This window comes from Piliocolobus tephrosceles, chromosome 14 (genome assembly GCF_002776525.5).
Source record: "Piliocolobus tephrosceles isolate RC106 chromosome 14, ASM277652v3, whole genome shotgun sequence".
NCBI lineage: Eukaryota > Metazoa > Chordata > Mammalia > Primates > Cercopithecidae > Piliocolobus > Piliocolobus tephrosceles.
In genome coordinates, this window is record NC_045447.1 from 51,858,807 (window position 1) to 51,879,924 (window position 21,118).

General features: G+C 36.3%; 1 protein-coding gene across 4 annotated transcripts in view; it reads left to right on the forward strand.

The window, feature by feature from the left end:
* The window catches only part of LINGO2 (leucine rich repeat and Ig domain containing 2), a 1,250,024-nt gene that overhangs the window by 817,800 nt on the left and 411,106 nt on the right, over window positions 1-21,118 (forward strand). For 3 of the 4 annotated variants that reach the window (XM_023203903.3, XM_023203902.3, XM_023203901.2), the window contains one exon: window positions 18,584-18,616. The exons of the other annotated variant lie outside the window; for it this stretch is intronic. The gene's annotated coding sequence lies outside the window, so the exon portion shown is untranslated. The remainder of the gene's footprint in view (window positions 1-18,583; window positions 18,617-21,118) is intronic. 4 annotated transcript variants of the gene reach the window in all.

Here is a 21,118-nt window from a genome sequence, read left to right on the forward strand (position 1 = left end):
TCAGGGATAAGAGGGAATAATAAGGCCATTAGACAGGGAAGGCCTTGGTAAGGAAATAACTCCTAACAGAAAAACATGATTTCCAACTGCCCCGATTCACATCCCTTGACAGGAATCCAGGCACTGAAGTTTTGAATTTGATGAACCCTGTAAGAGCACACCTGAGTTTATAAGTAATAAGGTGATTTATAACTAAGCCCTTAGATAATCTCAGGATGGGGCTGATAATACCACCCCCTTAGATATAAGATCTAATTTCTAATAAGTTAAAACTGGGCCTATGTAAAGGGCCACAAGGAAACTCTCTGATAGCAAAAATATTCCATATCTTAATCAGTGTGGTGCTAATTTTTGGATTTATAAATTTGACTCATTTCATTGAATTTTACAGGAAAACTTTGTAAATTATAATACGTTAATTACACAAAAAAAAGTTAATGAAAAATATAAGTAGATTTAAGCTAATAGGTCAATAAGCAAACAAATTAAAGATGAATTCAAATGATTCTGAATTACCCACATCTAGGTTTTAATGGTTTTACATGTCTGGGAGTCGTGTATTATTGGATCAGTACCTGCAAGCAGATTACTTTTACATCTGTAACAATAGTTATCTCTGATTTGTCAAGTATATCAGACTTTTTTTTCACTAATGCTACTAAGATAGAAGAGTAAAGGAGATAGATGCTTTTTCAATGATGTGAAATGTTGGATTTTCCCCCATACTGTGGCTACATTCCTGAGTAATAACAAGAGCATCACGATAATGTCTTTTGTTTATAAAATTCTTAGCTCTGAAGAAATCAAATTGCTTTGAATTTATGTCTACATTAAATTGCTTTTACCTAGGAGAAGTCAGATGTGTATTATCCCCATTTTGCAGGGAGGAAACAGGAGCACAGGAAGGTTTAGGAGATGGCAGACTTAAGTATCTGTCAAGGGCTACAAAGGCTGTGATCATAAACTCCATTCTGAAGTTGTTTTTTTTTTTTTATTTTTCGTTTATGTATCTTTCAAAGCAAACCTATTTCTGCTCTATGTGTATATGTCAGCATTTTAATAGCAGGAGAACAATGGAAGATGTTCATAAACACAAAAGCTGAAAGTATTTGTAATACCATTTCTTTATTCCAGACTTGATAAATTGATACATAAAGTGATATAACTAGATAATTATTAAATAATACATGGCTTTGGGGTAAACATCCATTATGCATAGATGTGAAATAAGATTTCAGAATAAAAGGTTCTTCCTTTATTATTTGCCAAACAACTGTAAACCTGTTTGCACTGAAAGAAATAGTTTAATTTTGTAGTCATCTGCTGGATGCGAACAATGGGAAGGCTATTTGCTCACAATGTGTGGCAGCATTGTACAGCAGAAACCGTGGAAGCAATGACCTGAGGCAGGATACAGCTAGTATCCTAGTTGGGCAATATTGAGCCATCATGAAGCATTGTAAGAACTGGAGAAAATGTATGGAAAACACATACATGTTGTCTGGCGGATAGTAGACACCAAAAAAACAAAAAAAGGTACCTGGTAACTATTATTGGTATCATGGCTCTTTAAGCTATAAACACTGAGTTTGGTACTATTAACATAGAAAAAAAATGTGGCGTAGTTACAAGAGACATACATTTTTCCAGACCATAAAAATATTTTCAGTGCGATTTATCAGCTTAATTCAGGGCAATTTAGGAGTAGTCCAAATCCAGACATCAGGAAAAGGAAACAATGAATTTTGGAACCTGAAACCAGGGTCAGATTAAGACTTTATTTCTCCTCATATTAGAAATATATCAGACTGGGCCGGGCGCGGTGGCTCAAGCCTGTAATCCCAGCACTTTGGGAGGCCGAGACGGGCGGATCACGAGGTCAGGAGATCGAGACCATCCTGGCTAACCCGGTGAAACCCCGTCTCTACTAAAAAAATACAAAAAAACTAGCCGGGCGAGGTGGCGGGCGCCTGTAGTCCCAGCTACTCGGGAGGCTGAGGCAGGAGAATGGCGTAAACCCGGGAGGTGGAGCTTGCAGTGAGCTGAGATCCGGCCACTGCACTCCAGCCCGGGCGACAGAGCAAGACTCCGTCTCAAAAAAAAAAAAAAAAAAAAAAAAAAAAAAAAAAAAAAAAAAAAAAAAGAAATATATCAGACTGTATTAAGACTTTATGTCCCTTCAAATCAGAAATTTATGGTGTCCTTCATAGGTAATTCAAAATGAAAATATTATTCAACTACATAATACAACCCTAGATGTCTGTTGAATGTAAAATAGTTTCTAGATGCTATGATTGCAAAGTTCTGGATGCACTTATGAAAGGTGAGAGTTTTGTTTGTTTCTGGATACATTTATGAAAGGTGAGGTTTTTGCTTGTTTCCTGTGGGAAGATGATGAGGCTCCCTGCAGGATGATGCAGCACTAAGTGGGGCTGACTGTGACTGCTCTAAGAGATGAGGCAGGAATATAGGAATGCTGATGCCTAGAGATCTTGGGTAGGTGGGAATGATGCCTCTGTGCATGGTTGTCAACATTTATAGAAGACATAATTCTTAAACCTTTGTTGAAGGTGGGGATCTAACCCACCCAGGTCAGGAGAGTTGAAGAATGTTTATGATAGAAAACTTTAAAACTCTGATATCTAGCTTCCAATCTGTGGTTAGAAATCTCTGAAATTGTAAAGTCATAATATTTGGAGACAAAAACATAAAGATTATGTTGTCTTTATGATATAGCTCTTCCTAGATACATTGATAAGTGGCATATAAAATATATAATTTTATAAATATAAGCTAAAAGAATAGTTCATATGTTTTACAGTTCAATATTTTTGTTATTAGTGTAACAATTACTTTAGACAACAATCTCCTAAGACTGGTTTAAGGTGAGAGTCTAAGGAGACATGCCCAAGATTCTGAGGGCATAAAGGGCTGTAGCTACATTTTAAGGTACATTACAAATAATCTGCTATACCAGGTTATAGCAAAAATAATTGCCTTCCTTGAGCCTTGAAAATGAGTGAAGAAAAACAAAAACCAATAATTTGAGTAACCACAAGTAGGTTCTCATGTATGGTTTCCAGCCTGCTGAATTCATTCTACTTGGGAAATCAAAAAAACAAAAAACAAAAAAACAAACAAACCTCAAGTCAAATATTTACAGTTGCTGAAGTTTGGTAAAGCTTCTAAATGCATAACAGGAGAAAATGCAAATTATATCTGATTTAGTTCACATTTGGCTCAGGCATCAAATAATTCCTTCAGATAAAGCTTCCAGGAATATCGGCTTAGAGTCAAAAACCAAACAATACACAAGGAAGTACCATAAATAGGCATACCACAGATGAGAAATCATATCTTGTGAACCCCATTAATAACCAGAGACATACATATTGAAATGAAGGGTGAAATACAGGACTGGCAAAAATTCAAAGTTGTGTAATATGAAGTTTTGGCAAAGATGAGGAACAAATAAAATTGAAAAAGTCCCTGGTTCAAATAAACGTATTTGGGAAACAAATTGGCATATTACAGTAAAATTGAACATATGCATGCCCTATGACTCAGCAATTCCACTCTTAGCTATAAACCTAAGGGAAACTCTTATGTATGTGTCCCAGGATATCTGAATCAGGAGACACATGGGTGAATGTTAACAGCAGCAATGTTTATATTAGCAAAATAGTGGAAAAAGCCCAAATGTCCATGAACAGTTGAATAGAGGGGGACAATGGCGTATTTTCACACAATGGGATACTCTATACATTAATGAGAATTAACAAACCACAAGTGCATAAAAGAGAGATTCTATCATAGAGACATGACACTGAGAGGAAAAGCAAGTCTAGTTACACAAACTTTAAAAACATGCCAAGTAGGATGTTAGAGGTTACTAACCGATGTAGTAAAACTATAAAGAATAGTGAGGGAATGATAAAGCACTATCTTTATTTTATAACTTTGGTGGGTAGGAGTAATGACTGATCTCAGTAATGGATCCATGAGGGCCTTAAAAGTGATTGGCACGCTCTATTGCTTAAATTAGGTACCTATATTAGGTACACAGTGTTCATTGCATTGTAATTATTTATTGCTAATGCAATGTTTACAAACATTCTTACTATATTTTAATACTTAATTTTAAAAAACTAGAAATACTGTAGACACAATACTGCTTGATATTCTTCTTATTCCCATATAAAATATAACTGTTTTGTTTCTCTTTATTTTTGTTAAAATCTAAGTAATTATTTTGTCAAGTATTTTTAACATATTCGTTTTCATAACTTATTCTAAGAAATCTCTACCTACCTTGTAAAGATCCTATCTAGAATAGTTTATTTTTTAAATTAGAAGTGCCATATTGGAGAAGGGTGACAGAAATTCTCATATACCACACAAAGTACTGCTCTGTTAATTGAGGTAACCAACTATGATTGTTTCAAAAGACTATTAAAGTTTTTATTTGTTGAAGATATTGTGGGTTTTTTTTTTTTTTTTTTTTTTTTTTTACAGTTGTATACTCTGTTATCTCTCATTGGCATGATACAGAATAGTGAACATTCCCTTCATCTTTAGAATCATTCATTGAATTATATATTCTCTAATCTTTCTTCATCATTATTTAAAATGTTTTTTTCTATTGGTATGAGTAGGAAGAAGATATGTACAGTTTAGGTAAATATGAATCAGAGTGAAATTGAGTCAACACACCCCTCCACACACAGACAGGAATCTCCCTTTTAGTATTTAGTGTCTTAGTAGCAAATTTAAGAACTAGAAAACTTGCCCAACTAGAAAGCTTGCCTCTTTCATGTGCACATCAGTGTCAAAGGACATGGCCAGTTTCACAGGATAAACAAGCAGTTCTTTATCTCTGTAAGAACATTGTGTATTCTTTCCCTTTAAAACAGAGATACACTACACCTTCTCAAATCTTTGAAACAGGGGATCCTCAGGCAGGCAGAGGGATATAAGTCATCAATGTTGTGTTATGTGCAAGGCTTCCAATATTAAAGTCTAACTTAGTTGGAAAGAAGATTTCATGCTTGTTGATATTCCTCTCAAAGGCAATTATCTGCTGCTATCATGTCTGAGTTCCCAGAAGGCCCAGAACTGTAGTATTTTATTAATGATGTTCTGTAAGAAGATATATATTGAATTGTGTTGTTTCATTAAAAATAAAGTCCACACAGTTTCCAAGGATATACCGGCTTCCCTAATAAATCCAAACTGCCATCCGTCTTTTCTCTCTGGGTCCATTTTCTTTTGCCTTCTCTGTATCTGTGCCTAAGCCTAGCTGCAGTTATCTGGAAAGGTATGCTAATGAAGCACATGCACATATATTTTTTGATTATCGTTTCCTGGTTTTTATGGAAAGAAACAATTCATAGAGGATTTAGTACGTTTGAGACTTCCAGGGCAAGATTATATTTTGAATATTTATCTTTTGTTCACTCCATTTCCTTCTGCTTCATAATTTTCCCTAAGCTGCATATACCTTCTTTCCAGCCACAAAGCCTAATTTTATGTGCCTAGAAAGAAGAAAATAACATTATGAAGCATAACAGTATCTGTGCCTTTTCTATATTTCTTAATTCAGAGCAGAGGCATGAAGTTGAATACAGCAATCCCTCCCCCCGACACACCTGATTGTGAGTTCTCCTTATATAAAATCAACCTGTATGTGAATTTGCTTTTTAACAGCTGTGAGAAAACGGAATCTAGTCTAGGTAAGCCCAGTGAATTTTAAATCACTTCAGGTGAGGTTAATTATATTATAGAAGGCGCAGAACTGGAAGTAGCAAATTAGGTAAGGTTAAATGCTACAGGAATAGAGATTCTAAACACTGAATCTTTAAAAGAATGAAAGGAAGGTAATGCTTCCTTTAAGACTGGTCATAAAAACATATTCTTAGAAGTATTCAATGCATCTCACTAGAGGTCAACCTCTAAGAATTTAGAACTACGCCTCTCTTGTGCCCTCCTGTACCCTGGTATCTAGCTTAGTACATCACAAATGGTAGACATTTAGTAAATATTAATTGCATGAAAGGAGAATGAATGGATAGGAGTAAATAGATCACACCCAAGAAACAAGAATCAAATTAACCTTAGATTTTTCTAGGGCAACAGTGGATACAAGAAAACAGTGGAGTGCTATTTTAAAGCATTAAAATATCTTAGGATATAGAATGTGATATCTGGCTAACTGCTGTTTAAATGTGAAGACTTTTTTTTTTTTTTAATCACACAAAGCCTCTGAAACTTTGCCAAAAACCCATACAAGGAGCAGTTTGGATCGAGAATCTAGATGAGAAAATTGTTTAAAATCTTAGGAGGTGTTGCAAGAAACATATATTTTTAATGTAATTTTATTCCTTGTTATAAACTGTTATAAATATTGATAAGAGCAAAGAAAAGGAGAAAGCACTAACAGAATAAAAGTCCAGAATGATAATGCCAACATTACAGACATGTTTGAGGAGTGGAATTCAATGAATGTGATGTGTGCTGAAGTGGTTGTTTTAAAAATAATGAGAAAAAGGTGAGACAATTATTACTTAAAGGTATGAAAAAGGAGACAAAATTGAAATAATAAACTAAAATGAAGTAGGTCAAAACATATCAGTAACTACAATAAAATGTTAACTGAAAAAATGTCCAAATGATTACATACAACATTATTACCTTTTTTAAGTTACGAATATCACACATACATGGATATATATATATATATATATATATAAAATGATATAATGTATGGTGGATAACATGGAAAAGAAGGGAGTGATAAATGTGGAATTCAGAGTATTGGTTGCCTGAGGTGATGGACTGAGGGGGATTATGTGTTTGGAGTTAAAGAGGAGCATAGGGTCAACTTCCTAGTTTTTGTTTTGAGTGCAGGTTTGCTCATTATATTATTAAAAATCCGTAATTGTCTAAATGCAATTTTCAAATTGTCTAAAATAAACTAAATAACTATTATGCTAGAAATCAGTAATATATTAATATTTATCACTAATTTAATATTTATAGATGTTCACATATGTTGTATTGCATAATATTTTATTTTAGTGAAAATGAACATATATAAAAGGCTTTCATAGCTGTAATCCTGCCCTCAAGCCTTATAACTTTATTTTCTGTATTAGCATAAGATCATAGATTTCTCTACCCCAAATTCTTTTAACACAGAAATTCTATGCAAACCTAAGCACTGCAGGTGAGGTGGGGAAAAAAATGCATATACAAAACAGATGTATTTTCCAATTCAGAGCTTCCTTATATTAAAGTCTCTGTTTAATTAATGTTACACAATATTGTATGGTTGACTAACTCCCCTTCTCTAAGCACCCCGGGAATATCTGAAATATTGTACAGATGCTCTTACAGAGAATTACATTACTAAATGTCATTAACGTAAATCAACATTCAGCATTAATGTAGTGGTTGGGGCTTGGAAGTGACAAAACCCTCTGGTTTTCATTCACCTCCAAATTCCTGTTTATATTTATGGCTTCATGCACAAGGAATGTCTCTGTATGGACTGCTTCCTTTCCAGGGAGGGATCCCCTGAGGAGTCTGATTCCCCACTCTCTACAAACTGCTGCCTCACCAGTAGCCTCTACTGCCTTCAGCATGTGGACATTTTTGGAAACCTTCCTCCAATGAGATCATGGACTTTCTTAAGCCTTTTTCATACTGTATGGTCACTTGTGGGAGATTAAAAACAGAGGAGAAAGTATTCCAGGTAGAGAGGGACTGTATGTAGATATACAAGAGGCATAGCAGAAACCTAGGATCTTACACACACATACACACACACACCACACACACACACTGAATGGTGATCTATAGTGTTTCAATTTTATAAATGAAAGAGTGAGTGCTGCCAGCAACCCACGTGGGCAGAAGTCACCCATGGAGATCCTTGCATGCATTTTAGGGTGAATAATCTTTATCCTACAGATGAGGAGCTATAAATGAAAAAATTTTAACTGGGGACGTGAACTCAGGGGACTTAGCTCTGGATTGGGCTTGAGAAATATGAACTCTTTAGCACAGTGGAAGACTTCACTTCCACACTTACCACCTTTTGCTATAGGATCCTTGTTTTCTTTGTCCATATTGTTTTAACTGTTATATATGTGTTATATGAAATAAATCTCCACAAATCCTGTTTGGAAACAGGTATGAAAAAAATGATAGTTTTATTTAGTGATTTCAGTGTATCAAGAACTCTTGTGGTAGTATTTCATTTAATTCTCACAATAATCCAGGGAGGTAAACACTATTTATTACTATCCCCATTTTACAAATTAAGAAAATGAGTCATGGGGGCAAGTAACTTTCCAAAGAGTGCATAGCAAGTTAAAGAGTTCCGTCAACTGTCTAGAAACAGAGCAAGTATTGTTGACCACTATGCTTTAGTGTTTTTGATTGAAATATACCATGTGGCCTGTAGAACTGAATTATAATATCCTGTATGAAGATTTTAGGTGTTGAAGAGCTGCAGACTGCACGTGAATGCCCCCCTCCCCCCGATGAGATTCAAGGCTTTGCTCTAAATATTGCTGATATAGAACACAGGAAACATGAAATGTGTTTAATTGGTGTTCAGCTAACTCTCCCTGTGTGTATTGTTTCTGTCCTTAAAATAAATGAGCACCTATTAATGGTCCATAATGTGTTGTTGGTATTTAACTAAAATCATTTAATACATAATTTATCAATGTGATTATTTGGGAAAGATGTATCTAATGAGCTTTTCCATGTGAATCATTCCGTGAGAGAACATCTTTATCTGAATTCTAGACATTTGAGACTTTCTAACTATGCTTTCATATTTTGAATGTCACAAATATAAATGCAGCTAGCTGAGATAGCTTAATAATCAGAAACAGTACTAAAGAAGAAATTGAACTAATATTTATTGTGTGTCTAATAAATGGCAAGTACTATCTATGACCTCACTAATTCTCAAAACAAACCTTGAGGCAAGTGTTATTATCCCCATTTAATAGAGAAGGAAACAGGCTCAGAGTAAGTAGAGAACTAGCTCAAAATTTCCCTGTTAATAAGTAGTAGTGCTGGGATCCAGCCTAGGTCCATCTAAATCCAAATACTTGGCTCTTCACACTGTAATATCCTGACTGTAATATGCTGCTATTAAAAGTGTGCAGGCATCCATGGATGTATAAAAAGAAAAAGAAAAAAAATTAACGATACAAAATTGAATGATGGCCTGAGCCTTTTGACTCACAAGGCAACATCCTAATGATTTGGCTAAAAATCTTCCCCAAATTGCAGTGTTGGGTTAGAAGTGCAACATAAATGACCATCTGGGTCAATTTTTTCAGTGTCAGTTCAAGACCACCTTTCTCCTAGCTAAACACTTCCATCAGACAAAATTGGATAAAGTAGGGGCAGAGGGTGAAGATTTCCTTTAAAATCCAAGATTATAGTCAAAGACATAAAGAAGGGACTTTATAAATAAACATTTCGAAAATATGTTTTTTTTTTTCTTATCGATGGTGCTGATTCAAACACAAATATGGTTTTATATATTCAAGATATAAATATGTTGGTGTATATATTCCAGCCTAAATTACAAAGACACATTTAAACTCCCCACACAAATAATTATAATTATGTCCTGGATTCCCTGAGGGGCTGTGATTCCTGAGATCTTCTACCTGCATGTGTAGCCATACTCAGTTCCAAGCTGTATGATTATATTAACAGCCTGAGATTCACCAACCAATGGGGACTGAAATTATTTTTACTGCCACTGGCACCCAAATGCCCATAGACTCACAGCTTTTCCCTATTTCTACCATGTTAGTCAAAACTCTGCAATTGCATTTTTTTTTTTTTAACTCTGCTCTGAAGTTACCTTCCACACTAGGACTCTGGAAAAATTGATGGCTTTCTCCCTGAATCCAAACCCCATTCTATATAGGCATAGTCATTGTCAGGGATCCTTTTCTGAAAGACATCACTTTCTACCAACCAATGGTGGACTTCATTGGATATTGATGCAAATCAAAATGGTGTTTACTGTGTTCCTTTGGACCCTATGTAGAGGAAGCTCCTGACCTGAGAAAGAAATACATACTCAAGGGCAAGCCCGTAGTTTTACCCAGCCTCCACTCCTTATTTCTTCCTCATATGCCTGAATTGCTATGTACCTAGCATTTCTCATTCATGTGAAATACACATTCATTTCTGCTTCTCTCTTCCCATCCAATCCTTAGTGTTCCGTGTTCTTATTTTAAGTCTGGACTGCAGCTGTTCTATATTCCATCTCCAATCTGTCCAACATATCACTGTCAAAATGATCTTTCCTGAACTTCACTTTGTTGATACTGTCTCTTTTAAGAAATACTTTGTAGTTTCCTATTAGCTACCAAATAACCTAAAAAATGTTAAGCTTGACATTGAATGACCTCCATGATATGATGTTTCTCATCTTTCCAGACATCTATCCTGTACTTCTTCACTCTTACCCTATATGCTTATCCAACTTGTCTGGTTTTCATTCTCTGATCACTGACCTTGACTCTTCCATACCTTGAGGACTGCCACCTCCTACTTCTCCATCTATTTCCATTAACCAATTTTTCATGGCCTTTTTCCCCATGAAGTATTGTTTCTTAAAGACACTTACCATTGGAAAAAAACCTTTATAGTCATTGAGTCAATAATTTACTCTCCTCTATGTTATCCTCTATTAATGGTCACCTAGCTTATGTCTGGTGGCCTTATGGAAATTGGTGGGTAGGCTAATAAACAGACTGTTTCTTATCCGTATATTGCCAGGTACATTTTAGATACATTGTGTATGTTTGAAACCTGTTTATTAAATGAATGAACACATGAGTGAATGATTGATGGATTGGCTGTTTCTTAAGGCAGGAGTCAAACTTTTCCTGTAAATAGTCAGATTGTAAACATGTTCAGCTGTAAATATGTTCAGTTCATATATGGACTGTGTGGCATCTAGTTAACTCTGCTACTGTAGCAGCAAAGAGGACATAAATAACCTATAAATAAAAAGAAGTAGGATGTTTGTGGCCTATAATTTGTGAACCCCTATCTTAAGTTAACACAAGCCATCTTGAGACAATTTTTAGTTAGTATTCTTCCTCTTGTTACTTCAAATTTGTCTAGCTAAAATGTTATGATACTTACTTAGATGTTCCAAAACAACGTGCATGGCCCCACTTGAATGCAACTTCTTCTGCCATTCCTTGCACTATTTTTAGTTTCTTCACTAATGTAGCCTTTCTCCCAGATTGTGTCCCATTTGTTTGTGGATCTTATAAAATCTGGTATCTTAAACTAAAATCAGCGCTCCGTCTTGATATGACAACTTAAAAGTAAAGCAGGTTCATTTCCTGCCTTCCTCTATATACTACACATATAATAATAAAGCATACAATAGCATTCGTGTTTGTGGGAGGCACATCTCATTTCCTTTTGATCCTAAGTCATACTTTTGCTCTGCACTCTTGCCTAAACCATTCTGTATTAGGGAGTGCTGGTTTTGTTTTGCGGAGGAGAGCAGGGGAGTACTTGAAATTTAACTTGTAACTCAAGTAAAATTGTTGAACAGAAACAGATAGATAACCCATTGGAGCAGAGTATAGACTAAATTCTGGGCTTCTGATTTTATGTACAGTGCTCTTTGAACCACACCACTCTAATTTCCTAGTGCAAGGGGGAAAAAAAACCTGATTTCAAATTAGTGAACCTGAGCAACATTTGCCAGCCTTGTCCATAGGGCCCCATCAAACACACATGAAACACACCTGCTTTCACTCTGGTGCAGGTGCTACCTCAGCAATTTTTATAAAATGCCTTCTCATCTGAAAAACACTTTATGGCTTCATGCTGACTATACTTCCTTCAAAATTTACCATATGAAAGACTTTATGACATTGCCCCAACCTCTCCCTGTTATTTAATTAAAAGTTAAATAACTTTTAATATTTTTAATATCAAAAGGAAATTATTAAAACATTATTTTCCATGCTAATAAGCTCTGTCCTGGAGAGCTCTTTGTGGTTCAAAGTTAACTCCATGCCTTTGTCAGTCTTTATCTGTTTGTCAGACTACTTTTTGTAAGTGCCTTTGTGATGTTAAATGTAATGTACTGTGTACTGACAATCACTCAGCTATAGGAAATCTGGGTTTCTTGGGCAAAAATTGACTTTCTTCCCTGAACTCATGAATATTGATATCTAGAAACTGAGGTGCATTCTTACCAGTGTCAGGTGTACTTGCATTATAAGTCAAAGTAAGCTTGCGAGTATGTCATATACATCTTTGTGTCTTTCACAATCCCGATTAAATTATGAATGAATTGATGTAAATCTATGATGCTACCTTTCTGAAGTTTCCAGGTTTATGTATTAATGGTGCTATTTAAGAATAGTGAATGATCCCAGAATAAAGTTAGAAAGCCTAACTCGACAGTTCCGTAGCCTCATCAGTCAGTAGGGAGCAATGGTCTAGTAGATTTTCTGGAAGTCTGGAAGAATCTTTGACTTAAAGCTCACTGAGTAGAGTGTGCTTTGCAAAATCTACTGCCTCTTGGTGGAAAGTCCCCCATTAGCTGCATGCTTCACTTAAAGTGTTTCCTGTATTTATTGCCACATGGGACATATAATGCAGATTCCACAGGGAGGTTCCTATTCCAGTTACCACAAGTTTAAGTTTCACAACCCTCTGATACTTGAGAGCTCTTTCAAAAGCCTCCCTGCTTAAAATGGCATAAATAGCCTTTTGTCCACTAACTGAAGACAATTAAAGATAAAACTAAAGCTAGTAGCTCTTCCTGGACATGTAGCTACTATTTTCTGCCTTTCGACGGATAGGTTAGGATACTTTTCTTGGAATGCTCTAGTTTTATTTTTCTATCAGAGGAATTTTATCTACAATTGTGTTTGTATTTATTACATTTAAATCTTTGACGCAGTGTAGTGGTGGCAAAATATGAGTAAACCAGTGATGCCACAAATACTTAAATAGAAAGCATAAATGATCTGGTCTAGAATTAAGAGTTGTGAATGAAATAAAAGATTTGGTGATGCAGAATTTCTTGAGGAATGGTGTGAAGCACTGTTCACAGCTTGTAAAATCTTAACTGGATTTTCTCACAACTGCATAGAATTAGGCAACTTCTGTGTTCTGATTGTAAATGCTGCCTGAAGTAACATTTTACTGGACTGTAAATTGTTCTGACTACATTTCATGCTTGATAAAATTCTTACATTTATTGCAGAAAATGTAAGCCCTTGTTCCGTAACTAATCTTTTAAGTTTTCTGAAATAGAGAAGTCTTGAATAGTCTTCCTAGAAAAATGGCATGATTAATAGTATCATATTGTTCTTTGCAAATAGGCTAGTATAATTAAGGATTTTGGTCACAATAACCTTGGAATGAGTCCTGAGATACGTTTTATAGGATACACACACGTGTGTGTACATGTATACCATATCCACTTGAGCCTTGAACAATGCATAGGTTGGGAAACTAACCCCCCACACACACAGTTGAAAATCTGTGTATAATTTTTTACTCCCCCAAAACTTAACTATGAATAGCCTACTGCTGTCTAGAAGGCTTACTGATAATATAAACAGTAGGTTAAGACATATTTTGTGTATTATATGTATTGTATGCTGTATTTTTATAGTAAAATAGACTGCAGGAAAGATGTAAATCTTTCCTGTATTAAGTAAATCATAAGCAATAGAAAATATATTTACTCTAAGTAAAATTGGACCATCATAAAGGTCTTCATCCTCTTTCTCTTCACATTGAGTAGACTGAGGAGGCAAAGGAAGAGAGGGGGCTGGTCTTGCCGTCTCAGGGATGGCAGAGGCAGAAGAGGTGGGGGAGGTGGAAGGGGAAGCAGGCATACTTATATAACTTTTATGGGAAAATGTCCATGTATAAGTGCATCTGCATAATTCAAATCTGTGCTCTTCAAGAATCAACTGTATTTTAACATAATATTATAAATCAATGTGTGTTTGTACATATCTACTAACATCTCTGTAGATGTCTAGATTTCAAGAGATGTAAATACATTAGTTTAAGTTCCAATGGCAGTATAATTGTAGCTATTGTGTAACACTGAAGAATGATGACTTACAGGCTGAAATATACCATCATTGCCTATGTCTACTGCATACACAAAAATGTTTTGAAAAATTCTTTCAACTCTTCCTTTTGAGAGGGAGAAAAATATAATGGAAAGGTTATGAATTTCAGAGTCAGACATATCTATTTTGAACTCTCTGCTCCATATCTTCCAAATTTTGTAAATCTTGATTTAGGTAAATTTTCCTGTGAAACAAACTCTGAAGCAGAGGTTTTCAGGCATGAAATTTATTGGGAAGTTACTTGGGATCAGTGTATTTATAGGTGTCCCAAGCTGAGGAAAGGGAGTCCAGTCTTTGTAGTACATTATTAATCAATCATTAGCATGAGCTGCCTGTGAATAACCTGTCTTGGTCAAGGCAGTTCCCTTGGGTGGAAGGTGGAAAATTCCCAGAGAAGGACTCAGCTGTGGGCTACCAGCAGCCAGCACTTCAGGCAGCTAGGGGAGTGAGTCTTTGTCATCAAGGGGGTGATGCCATGTGGCATCTACTTGGCACTACTTGCCTTGTATGATATATTTATCCCATCCGAGAACAGCTCCTCCAGAATCTGAATAGGTCACCATCTTTAGGAAACCTCTTAGAAGAAGATTAGTGGGGAGCCATGGCCCCTGCTATTCAAGCTCACAACAGATACTTATTATCTCTCCCTTCCCTCCCCTCCCCTTCCCTCCCCACCCCTCCCCTTCCCTCCCCACCCCTCCCTCCCTCCCCTTGCCTCCCCTCCCCTGCTCTCCCCTCCCTTCTCCTACCCATTCTAAAATTCTCCCATCCTCAGCTAGTACCCCCATGGACATATGTGGCCTATCTTGTGGGGTAACACAGACTATTACTAAGGGATCTGAACCCCTCCTCAACATTTTATTTTTAGGCTGCTACACATGTCCATTTATTACAAAAAAAGAAAAAAGGAGCAAGGAAATTTTACAAAATGCCTAGTGTATCACCTGCTTGCCAGATATTCTTTTCTGCCCTTTTTGTATAATAGCAGCCACATCAGATCCTGATGAGGAGACAGTTATCCCGGTAAAGAGAGTGACCCTTCTCTTTGCTGCCAATTTCTTGGCACAGGAGCCCAAAGTAATTTGGTGTAGGATATAGCTTGAAGCTTTATGAGATTCCTACTGTGTCCCCTCTCAGAGTCAGTGTCCCCTCTCGGAAGCAACCTCCCTCTGAAAACCAGGATCTCTAGACCCACAGAGCCTAAACTTTTGTGAACAGGAAATGCAAATTTCCCCATTTAAGACTGTGGGAGTGATGCTAAGTTCAACTACTTCTATATTTTCCACTTTGTTCCTAGATCCATGTATTCAACATGTTGGGGATGCAGTATCAAAGAATGGTCATTGATTTAGAGTATTTACCACATCCTTTAGGATTCAAAAGGCTGGTCCATCACCCATCAGACCAGCACCTTCTGCAGCATGCAGTGCATACCAGGACAAGTGGATCTCAGATTATGTACGCACTGTTCTACCTCAGTCCAAAGTAGTCCCATTGGCCTGGATGATATTATGCCGTATCATGTGTTCACATTTCAGACACTCTGTAGGCCCTCAGATCTTGGTGCTAAACAAGGCCCTGCAGGCATGTAAGGCAAACCCTTATTTGGAATTGACTCAGTTCTAGTCAAAATGAGTTACTGTTCCTTCTAAGGTGTGATAATTAGCTTACTACTGAGTGGCAGTCTGAACCGGGGAATAATACTGAATTAAGACCCAGCGTCTACCCCCGTTGCTATTAGGTTGAACAGCTCATCTACATTTTCAGGTGTGGAAAATCAGAAACAGATAATTGAGTGGCCCCATTGGAGCAGATGGATGCTGCCAAAGGAGTGGAGAGAAGCTTGGTATGTGTGTGTGTTAAGCGGTATGTGTGCGATAAGGGGTTGGAATTTCTTGGGTGGGGTGTTAGAAATATAACAAAGTCCAGAAAGGGTCCAAGAATAGGTCCTGGGAGTTGTTAAGCTGTACAAGAGGGTAGTCCTCTAAAAACTCACTAATTTATACACTTTATCCTTATCTTTTTAATTTCCTGTTTTTGTTTGCCTTCAGTTTCTGAGTCTCTTTTCAGTCTTACTTTACTTTTGGTCAAGATGGGTCAATTTGTCAAATTAAAACAACACAGGCTAACTTGGTAAATTTGGGCAAATAAATGGCTTTTGTGAGACTCAATTTTCTCATTTGTAAAAGTGGAGTAAAATGGCTATTATAGATTTTTAAAACCTGCTTTTAAAGTGCTTATACATGGTGGATGATCAATAGTTGCCTATCAATATTGAAACACTCCTGAAAAATTATTGCTGAGCTAAGGAGGAATGGATAGGGCTTCCATCCTTGTTTGGGGCTCTGGTTGTACAGATCTGGCAAGCTAGAAGGAAGGCAGGCAGCTGAAATGAGTTACTGGAGGTCTGCTTCCCATTTGATCTAGGGACCCACCTAATAAGCTGTTTCAGTGATTGGCCTTGTGTTTTGCTCAGTTTCTGCTTTCATTTTAAAATAGTATAATTTTTACATTTATTTTTGGATGTCCTTCTTTCTAGGTTGTTACGTTTTTAAAAATTTGTTTTCTGTTATAAAAAAATACTATAAACACTTAAAGCGTAATATTCATGTATCATGGAGGAACCAAGTTCCGTCTTCAACCTCTTATTAAAAGGTTACTTTAAGTGTCTGATAGCTATTCCTTTAGATTTGTTTCCATGCACAATTGGATATGATATTTTATATATAATATATATATACACACACTGTCTTTTTTTTTTTTTTTTTTTTTTTGAGACGGAGTCTCGCTCTGTCACCCAGGCTGGAGTGCTGTGGCTGGATCTCAGCTCACTGCAACCTCCGCCTCCCCAGTTCAGGCCATTCTCCTGCCTCAGCCTCCCGAGTAGCTGGAACTACAGGTGCCCACCACCTCGCCCGGCTAATTTTTTTTTTTTTTTTTTTTGTATTTTTAGTAGAGACGGGGTTAGCCAGGATGGTCTCTATCTCCTGACCTCGTGATCCGCCCGTCTCGGCCTCCCACAGTGCTGGGATTACAGGCTTGAGCCACCGCGCCCGGCCTATACACACATATTTTTAACAAAAGTAAGATGAGGTTATGTATATTGATGTATCAAATACTCTGAAGTCCTTCAGATCGTGGTGCCGAACAAAGGCCTTAAGTACTTTGTCTATAAAATTGGGACAATACTACTACCTGCCTCATGAGGTTGTTGTGCGGGTTAAAGGAGAAACCTTTGCAATTCACATATGCCTGTAACATGCATCTATGTCATACACATGTAAGCCTGGTTGTGTCATGCCTGCCACAGTAAATATTAGCTATTATTATTATGCTTGTCTGAATCCATATCTTCTTTTTTTTTTTTTTTTTTTGAGATGGAGTTTTGCTCTTATTGCCCAGAATGGAGTGCAGTGGCCTGATCTCGGCTCACTGCAACCTCTGCCTGCCAGGTTCAAGCAATTATCCTGCCTCAGCCTCCCCAGTAGCTGGGACTACAGGCACGTGCCACCATGCCCGGCTAATTTTTGTATTTTTAGTGAAGATAGGGTTTCGCCATGTTGACCAGGCTGGTCTTGAACCCCTGACCTCAGGTGATGTACCTGCCTCAGCGTCCCAAAGTGCTTGGATTACAGGCGTGAGCCACTGCGCCCAGCCTGAATCCATATCTTAAATCCCAACAGGATGTTTTATGTTAGTGTTTTTCTCTTACCTCCTCATTCCTCACAGAGAACAATGAATAAAAAAAACATCGGTTGGGTAAATACAGCATTATCATAATTACAATTTCCCTGAGAAAAGTGGCTTGCAGTTTGAATATTCAGCATCATAATTACAATTTCCATAAGGAATGTAGAACAGTTATTATAAACAACAGAATAATCACTTGGTCCATAAGGGAGAACAGATTATTAGGGGAGTGAGGAGAGAGAAGAAGCAAAATCATGTATTCTAATCAGCATTCAAGAGTAGAAATACAGAACCTGAGAATAAATTGTAATAGCACCTTAAAATACACTTGCCTGAATTTATCAAAAATCTTACCATGATGGCTTCCATAGGATAAGTGCTACCTATATATTTTTTTCTTTCATACAATTTAATCATGTTTATTAAAAATCCCCTCTGCATTTTTACTCACTGTCATTCATGATTTCTATACCCATAAGAAATTTTGAAAAGCAAATTATGACAAAATTTAAAAAGTAAAAATATATTAAAAACAATGTAGGAGAAAAAGAGTTTTATCAGGTTTTTTTCTCTCTGTGGTTAAATGCTTCCTTCCGGTCCACAAGAAAAATGGGTAAAAGTTAAAAGAGAAAAAGAAAATGTCTTTTTGACTTCTTGTGTTACTTTAATAGGCTTTTATTTCAATTTCCTTTTTTTGTGTGTTTTCTATTTTTTAGGTGAAATGAGAAAAACAGAATGCAGCTTTCCAGGTTGGTACATTTTATAATTTTTATTGTGAATTGATAATTTGTAATTGTATAAATCTATAGAGTAAAAACTAATGTTATAGTTTATGACTCCAATGTGGAGTCATAAATCAAGCTAGTTAACATATCCATTAATTTAAATTTTTAACATTTTTTGTAGTGAGAAGTTTTCAAATGTAAAATACTCTATAATTAGTTAGATTTACCATGCTGTGCAATAGAACTAACAAAAAAAAAAAAAAAACCCTATTCTTCCAGTCTAACTGAAACTTTGTGCCCTTTGACTATCATCGCTCCATTCTGTCCAACAGCCAGCTTCTATAACCAGCATTCTATTCTCTATTTCTGTGACTTCAGTTATTTTAGAGTCTACCTATAAGTTAGAATGTGCGGTACTGCCTTTAGTGCCTGATTTATTTCACTTTGCACATTATGCAAAGGCAGTACCATGCAATACCATGTTCTATCCATGTTGTCACAAATGACAGAATTTAACATATATGTTAATATGAAACAATATGAAAGTAGCAGAGCAAACTATATCCTTAGCTTTGCACCAATAGCTATTAGAAAACATTATGTTTTTATTCTCCTCACTCATGGACAGAAAAGTACAACCTAGACTTAAGTGAATTCAATATAGCAATTATAATAGCTGATTCAATCTGTAGCAAAATTGTGAAGTTGGAAGTACATAACATTTTCATATTAACATTTAATATTAATAATTATTCACTTGATCCATCTATCCCTCATTCAGTTAATCTACTATTCATATATTTTTATCAATGAATCCTTATTACATATTGTGTACAAGCTCCTATCATCTAATTCCTCTCTTCATACACTGTTTGACCTTCAACAGATTCTCAACCCTACCCCTTGCTCCAGCACTTTCTGCTTATTACTAACAATACACTTTCACTATTATAACAGGTATTCGATTTTAACTTGCTGTATCTGATAAGTGAGCAGTGTTTCCCCAACATCCCTCAGCTTATGTGTATGCCAGTATGTCTACTTCCAAATAATTGGGGCAAAGAGGAAATCATCGGGGCGATAACTACCAAGTGTATTGTAATTCAAGTAAATCTGGAGAGTACAAAAAAGTCCTAATCTGGCCTCTGAAATAGAACACTCAGAACTGAATTTATATATGAGCACCCTTGGATAAAGGTATAGTACAGCCCTACAGTGACAAGATACTATGGCCTGAATGTTTTTGTCCTCTCAAAATTACTCTGCTGAAGTCTTTCACTTGATCTTAGCCAAAAGGCCAAGAAGCGATACTCTGCTGAAGTCCTAACCCCCAAGGTGACGGTCTTAGGCAGTGAGACCTTTTGGGAAATGATTAGGTTTATGAATCATGAATGGGATTAGTGCCCTTATAAAAGAGGCCCAAGGGAGTTACCTTGCCCCTCTCAGCATGTAAGGACACAGAAAGTGCTGTCTCTAAGGAAGTAGGCTTTCACCATACAGTACTCCTGCCTGTGCCTTGATCTTGGACTTCCCAGACTCCAGAACAATGAGACATACATTTCTGTTGTTTAAATGCACTCAATTGATGGTTATTTTGTTATGGTAGACAGAACAAACTAAAACACAAGTGTTCTCATTATACAAGTTTGAAACATGAATGGGTTGACATGGAACTATCATCTCCACACTGGTCATAGATAAATGGTAAAAATTATCTGCAATGTCCTTATGGAGAAATTAAAAAAAGGAAAGTAATTCTTGATAACTCCAGACCCATCTCCAGGAAATATTTAAATATTTGAGTGAAGGGGCCCAAGTTTGAACCTGCCTATGAAACCTAGTCTATCCCTACAATATCCCTGGTCCTGCTTCCATTTATATACACTATGTAGATGCTTCTGATGGCTTGCATTAGCCACTGTAGGTAAACTCATGCCCTTCTTATAAAAGGGAAGCCCTATAACAGATTTTTAGATTGAAAAATGCTTCAACTATTATTCATTTTAATCATTTTTTGTCTTCACATAATAAAATCCAGGCCTATAGAGGTTGAATACGTAAACTGTTCTAAATCAGAGTTCACTAATGACCAAATAGGGACCACAATCACATTGTTTACCATCTTAACACAGGGCATCCCACAGTGGTTGGTATGGAGGATAGGAAAGTCTTTCATTTGGAATGGAAGCCATTTCTGTAACAACACATTTCATACCAATCTGTTGCCTAAAATTGTTTATGTCCTCTATTTTTAAGCATTTCTCAAAAACCCTTTTACTTTCCTGACTATATCATGATCTCCCTGACGGTAAAGCTCATGGCTATCATTTCTCTGTATTTTTACCATATTTATAAATTTTAGGTAAATGTTGTGTGGTTCATTATTATTCTAAACCTTATTAATAACACTGAACCTCTGCCTCTATTCCAACTCAGTGAATTCCACTGATACTCTTTGTAGAAGATCTAGAAAAAAAAATTCACTGAAGGAAACCAGAAACCAAATAAAGATGGCTGGGTTTTGTT